Source organism: Poeciliopsis prolifica, unplaced genomic scaffold, assembly GCF_027474105.1.
Source record: "Poeciliopsis prolifica strain line A6 unplaced genomic scaffold, Auburn_PproV2 SCAFFOLD157, whole genome shotgun sequence".
Lineage (NCBI taxonomy): Eukaryota > Metazoa > Chordata > Actinopteri > Cyprinodontiformes > Poeciliidae > Poeciliopsis > Poeciliopsis prolifica.
Window position 1 is genome coordinate 358,953 of NW_026562532.1, and position 7,100 is coordinate 366,052.

Here is a 7,100-nt window from a genome sequence, read left to right on the forward strand (position 1 = left end):
CTCCCATTTCTTTTTCATGTCAAATAAAGACCAGTTGTGGCAAAAAAATATTTTAAAAAGCCACAACAGGTCGATGGATGTTTGAATAAAACCCTAAAACTTTTCTCATTGCAAAAGGGGAATTTTCCTTTCAAAGAACAACAAATTTAAAATTAACATTTTAAAATCATGTTTGAAACAAAATTTCTTCTTTTATCCCTTCCTGAACATAAAAACTGAAAGGCTTGGCTTTGGACAATAGAACATTTTCTTGAGCATTCTTTGAAAAGTGTTCATTTCAACTCTTAAAGTTAATTATATTGATTCATCTTGATTATTCAAAACGCTAGAGTGATTAATTTGATTACATTTTTAAATCAATTATTGAAAACAAACTGTTGATTTTTATCTGTCACATCATCCAAGCAAAACATCACAGTAATCAGTCGATCAGGTGCAGAACCTGGAATAAACGTCTTCAATTTATTTTGTGGTTTCTGTCATTTATGTGATTCTGGAGATCAAGACTTGAACTATCTTGGATTTTAAGAGATTAAAGAAAATAATTGTTTAATTATTGTTTATTAACCTGTACGATCTTCTTTAAATGTGAACTAAATCAAATAGTTCACAATTGATCAATTTAAATCAACTAAATAAATGAATGAATGCTGAGGTGTACAGACACAAAAAGCAAACTCTTCAGTTCAGACACAACTGATGCAGTCGAAGGTTAATCAGCCTGTAAGACATTTATTTTATTTTATTTCTTGGCGCCATCTAGCGGCTGGGAAGATGAACAACATACATGGAAACAAATCATCCACCTGACACTGTAGACTAAACTGAACTCTCTTACTGTAACATGTTTGGTTCAAAACTATTTCAGTGGAAACTGGAAGGTTTAACACAATTTCCACTAATCAGTCCTTAACTCAACGATCAGTTTTCAAAATAATTTTTAATCATAACAGATTAAACACAGAGATGTCACTCCATGTGAATGATAATAAATATATACAGTCATCAAACAAAAGTTTCCTCAGTTCAGTTGTGCAGATTTCTTTTCACTAACTCAATATTATAAAAATAAAATCTAATATTCCTGAAATAGAGATGTGACTGTTAACCAGAAGAAGAAGAAAACTATTTCAGTAAATTTCCAAATTTCACTCAACCAGGTTTAATCTTCGAGAATCATAACAGATTAAAATACCAGCATAAAAGGGATCAATGATAATCTCTGACCTTCCAGTGCCTCATTTGGAGTCTTGTGTAAAATTTGAGTCATTTATCGACGATCCCAAAGCGCCAGCAGCAAGTTGCTGCTCCTGGTACTTTGTTCATTTTTCATTATTACTCAAACAAACAACAACAAAATGTCTTTCCTATTGGAGAAGTCCCAACTTTTATAGCAGATTCTCATTCTCTGTGCAAAATCTCTCCTTAAAACTCTCAGCATGCAGATTGTCTCAATAAATGATGTAAAATCTGTTTCCATCGTTGATTCTGGTTCAGCTGAATCAATGAACATTTGAGTCAAATGAGAAACACAGACTGAATTTTTTAATAGCACAGGCTGTAAAATATATCTGACTTCATAACATTTTTTATCTTTATTGTTATTTTTATCATAGTCTCTCCTGTTTTGATTGTCATAGAGCTAACCTTCCGAGGTTACCTGAACGCATCATTCAGGAAACAGCTCCATCCTGGTTGCTCTCTTGTGCCTGAAGGTCCAAGACAATAATTAAAACAAACTCTTAGAGTTTAGAGTTCAAAATAAAAGAAACATAATAGATCAAAACAAGCTAATAAATAAATCAAATACATGAATCCAGACAAACGTGGAATAATTAATAAGGTCCTGAAAGTTGCTTGGGGCAGATCTATTGCTGTAAATTCATTTATAACATTAAAAATTATCTGCATTATTAGTAAAACTGAACAGTAAACAGACAAGAGCCACAAAGGCACAGATAACACACAATGTCATTTTACAGATTTTAAAATTCATATGATTCTGTTGTAAATTATAAGAAAATCAGATTTCCCAATGGGACTGTGTGAATCCTGACTGCAAGTTGATCCCTACAGAAGTTAAGAAATGTGAATAAAACTGTTGAATTAAAACTGATATGTAGCCTAAAAGAATATTCATTAGGATCATTAGGTTTCTATGTGCTGTGAGTCAAATGCTTTACAAAACTACAAGGTCTGTGAGGAAAACATTTTAATGGTTTTGATTTATAATAACAGCGTTGAAAAAACAGCTTTCAATCCTGGGCTTTTACTGCTGTCTGCTAACGGGAAATGCACACCAATGAAATCGAGGAAAGGTTTTGGTGACTCCTCTTCCTCAGCCTATCCCCCAGAACCTCAGCCTATGGGGCAGAACTCCAGCCTATGGGGCAGAACTCCAGCCTATGGGGCAGAACTCCAGCCTATGGGGCAGAACTCCAGCCGGGGTTCTACCCTATAGGCTGATTTCACTGTTTGTAGCTGAGAGAGTGACGTGAACAGCTGAGTGAAACTGACACCCCACAAATCCACAAACATCCTGAGTGTTGGTGCTCCGTCACTGCAGGTTGGTGCTGTTAGAAATTTTCCTTTTGACTGATTTTGTTTCTGAAATATTAAATATTCAGTTTCAGGTCATTCAGAGGTCACCGACCCCCATCTTGCTCCAAAACAAACCAAAGTGGGTCACTTCCTTAGAGATCCGTTTGTGGAGGTTTGTAGAGCAGCTTTCACTTTTAGAGATAATAAAGTAATAACTATTTTACCATATCATGTTACAATGGCAAAAACATAAATTTGTGAGTCTGTCAGAAATAAATTTATATAATTTAGAATGACAACTTAATGTAAAATATTAATGTTGATATTTTATCAATAACTCTCATGTTACACATTTTTCTACTCAACCAATTCATTCATGTCCATTTCTGCTCATCCTGCTGTCTATTATGGGATGTTTTCTGTCTATCTTAAGCCTTCTTTGAAATGTTTAATCACAGCTTTGATGAGTTAAAGTTCTACATTGTTCTTATAGTCTGTTGTTGAAAGGAGCTTGCACTTAAATAATTTTTTTTTGTCAGACAAAAGATGCTGAAAGTCTCGTCATCACATTTTTATTTAACCAACTGATTCGTCTCCTTAGTTTAGAAAAATGATTTAATCTTCTAGTCACAATCTGGAAGGTCTTGGTTTATTTCTGTGTTTCGATCGATCAGATATTTGTTGATGGTCCCTAACCAGAGAATCACACAAACATTAAAGCAGCAGAAGCTTCAATGCTGGAGGAATTATTATGAACAAAGCGAAACTGTTTCTGGAGACAGACTCTGTGTTAAATCCTATAGTTCTCCACCAGAGGGCGCTGTGAGGTTAAAGCTCTCAGCAGTTTTCCTGTAGAAACAGAGATTCCTCTCTGGAAGATCATATTGAGTTGATGTTGGAAGATCAGCATGAAAAAAGAAGAAGAAGCTGAATAAGTTTTAAAAGTCTGAGATTAATAGAAATTATGGAGAGAGAGATTTGACCAGATTATGGAGAGATCAGAAATACTGAAAGCAAGAAGGAACTAAGTTGGTTTAAATAGCCATTGATATGAAAAACAGCCTTTAATCTGTGAAAGTGAGATTAAAACTTTAGGTTATGGATAAAAATAAATCCCATGTGATGTTTGAAAGTAGAAGAATAATTCCTGCAGAAAGACTCAGATTAATCCAGGATCAGAAAGATGATTTCTACTTTCCAGATCTGTGAAACTGAAACATTTTCTATTGACTGAAACTAATCAATCCTCCTCTTCACAGCTTCAACTTCATTTTCTTTGTGGTTCAACTGCATTATTATGATTTTGTTTAAAAGATGTGTTATTTTTTATTTGTAAGTCGTTTGTAAGTATTTTGAGCAAAGTGCCCAGTCAGCACAAAATGGTAAATGAATTATAGTCAGAATGGTTGATTATTGGATGGCTGAACATCTGATGGTGGATCAATAAAGCCTGATCAATTTTGAATCAAAGTATGTTGTTTGTTGCTCTCCTACCTCACTATATGTTTACAGATCCATTTCTGTTTTCTTAGATAAAATGTTATATTAATGCCATGTTGTCATTTTTAACCTGTTGGACACACATTTTTGTAAATAAGTTAATGTAACATCATTTTGAATGTTTGCCAAGATCTGCCAATAAAACTGTGTTTAACACCATGAAAAACTTTTACTGGTATGTTATGATGTAAACATGTCAGACCAAAAGATTTACATGAATCAACAGATTCAATATAAAATCAATACAAATATGCATGTAGATCCACAGTAAGATGACGGTTGAATCAACATTAATATAGTCAGTTATGGTTGAAACTTTAATGTTGATTCAACATGTAAGTCAATCAGCACTTTAATTTCATTTCAATGTCAGACTTTAACATGGATTCAATGTTTCTGCCTGACTTTGTTTCAATGTTGTTTCACTCATGTTGTGATTTATGACATTTAATTTAATTTTAGAAAAACACTCAACAAGGATTTTATACACTGATATTCTTATCTCATGAATTATAACAGAACAATTTCACTCCTTATTTTTCTTTTCCTAACCAGGAATCCAGTTGTTCCTCATATTGTTAGTGATGATGATCCTGATGTCCTGCTGCCTCTCCTCCTCTTCCTCTCTCAGGATGAAGATGATGTCCAGCATCCTGCTGCTCCTCATCCTCAGCTCATGTCTCTGTGGTCAGTCTCCATCTTGTCTTTGTGACAGAAAGCTCTCTAGATGGAGCTGAAAGACTCCCATGTTCCAGTTCTCAGTGTGTCTGCTCCTCTTTCCCTCTCTGTCTCCTCAGCAGCAACATTTGTAGTGAATGTGACACAGAGCAGCTATCAGGCAGGAGAAGCAGAACATCACTCTGGAGTGGACCTTCACCACCAAGACTCAGGGAACCTGGAAGAATCTGTTCATCTACTGTGAAGTGAACACGGATCATGGAGTCTTTGTTCTCTATCATATTCATGAAGGAGTTGAGATTCCAGAGTCTCAGGATGATCAGTTTTCAGGACGAGTCCAGAGCGACAAAGACGTCCTCAGAGAAGGACGAATCAGACTCCATGTGTCCAGACTGAGGACTGAAGACTCTGGTCTGTATCAGTGTGGAGTGAAAACTGAAGATGGATTCAACTCTGGAAGATGTCGACTCAACGTTTCTGGTGAGAAGAAATATTTTGAGTTGTTGAATTTCTTCATCTTCTCCATGAATCCTCCTGGATCTCAGTTTCCATCAAATATTAATAAATATTTCTGATTTCTCTCCCAGCAGCTGCTGATCAGATCCAAACTCAGAGACCAACTTGGACTCCAGAACCAGAGAGACGAGAATGGATGAACATCTTCATCATCATCATCACTGTGGGACTGATAGCAGCAGCAACAACAGCTCTGGTGGCTCTAATTATAAATTTGATTTTCTGCATCAGAAAAAAAAGAAAGAAAAACAAAAAAATAATCGTTCAACAAGTGTAGTCGCAAAATAAAATACCAATAAAAGTTTTGTTCACTTGAGTTTGGTTGATGATAACATTGGGATTAAACCCAAACATTTATAAAACATTAAATGAAATAACAAAACAGAAACAGTTAAAGTTTTAAATGAAATTGAACAGAGAACCAGTTCAGAGATAACTCCTCATCTTTGTCTCCAGAGCAGTTCTAACATCTTCTCATGCAATTACATATTTATTACATTGAGGAATTGCTGAGTTACAAATCATCTGCATAGATGGAGAGGCAAACAGTGAATACAGCTTTGACATTTCAGTCACAAGTCTCCACTCAAACATTGCTGCCATCCTGGATTTATGCAGCTGTTGTCTTTGAGCATAGCTTCTCATGACTCCTGAGGTTATAATAATATGTTTATTGTCTCTCTGGGCCATAAAATTTCTGGTTTTTCAGTCAAAACCAGAGTTTCTTGGGACTTGTAGTCTTTGCTCCAGTCCCCAGCAGGGTGTCAACGTTTGGCCCCAGAGTGGCCTGTGCAAATTAAAATATAAGAGAAATGAGAATATATGAAAATAAGATATTAAAAATCTAACAGATAATTTTGCCACCACAGAAACATCAGGTTAGATTTCATAAATTTAATGAGTAATTAATTGTACTAAAAACGTTATTGTTATTAAAACATTAAATCATTTCAGTCAGACGTATTGATCAGTGATTGTGTTTAAGTAATGAATCAGCTGATTGTTACTGATAAAGTGATTTAATTTAACTATTTTATGAATATGTTATGAAGACAAAACAGAATGAAACCTTTGGTTTTTATATTTCACTGTTTTCAAATGATGATTTTTATAAATTTAATACATTTAAACAATAAACTTTAAACATTAAAGTTGTTTTTAACAGATTTTCACCATCATTGTTTGTTTTAATAGAAGGTTTTATGAATATAAATGTTGAAGTTTCAGAAACTTTAATTCTTCAACATGTCCAAAGTTTTCTCAACATTTCAATTCAAAGATTCTTGAGTTTTATTTCTCATAACATGTTTTATTGTAGTTTTCTGTTGTTTTTATCAGTGATCAGAAACTGAAGCTTTTATTAAAACCTGATTATTTTTCTACCAGCTGTGTCTCCATTTTGTTCTCCTGAATGAATGAATGAATGAATGAATGAATGAATGAATGAATGAATGAATGAATGAATGGATGAATGAATGAATGAATGAATGAATCTCTGTTTGCTTGTTTCCTCTTTAATGTCTCATTATGACTCAATTTGCTCTTTATTTGGTTTTGGATCAGGAAGCAGGAGCTGCTGGTCCATCCTGAAGCTCAGCTGCTGAACTCTGACCTGAACTCTGATCCAGTGGCGGAGTTAGACTTTTTTTCAAGCGGTGGCCAAAGGGTGAGCAAGGCTTTATCAGAGGGGTCCATATACAAATGATGAACGAAAGGAAACAAATATTTTCTCACACTCAAATTAAAATGGTTTATTTAACTAAGATTTGCCAAGACCAACAAGACGTTATACGGCAATAAGGAACAGTGAACATGTAAATGTAAACTCAGAGCCCAGAATATGACCAAAAACAAATTCTCAAAAA

The 7,100-nt window shown here is 34.5% G+C and overlaps 1 long non-coding RNA gene across 4 annotated transcripts; it reads left to right on the forward strand.

Moving 5' to 3' along the window:
• The first annotated feature begins 2,483 nt into the window (after positions 1-2,483).
• On the forward strand, positions 2,484-6,560 carry LOC129356127 (uncharacterized). Of its 4 annotated transcripts, none has more exons than XR_008605367.1 (5): positions 2,484-2,566; positions 2,628-2,713; positions 4,597-4,728; positions 4,839-5,199; positions 5,307-6,560. It is a non-coding gene; the product is annotated as an uncharacterized LOC129356127 (long non-coding RNA). The 4 variants fall into 4 exon arrangements; XR_008605366.1 differs by having other exon boundaries at positions 5,310-6,560; XR_008605368.1 differs by having other exon boundaries at positions 4,673-4,728.
• The last annotated feature ends 540 nt before the right edge of the window (positions 6,561-7,100 follow it).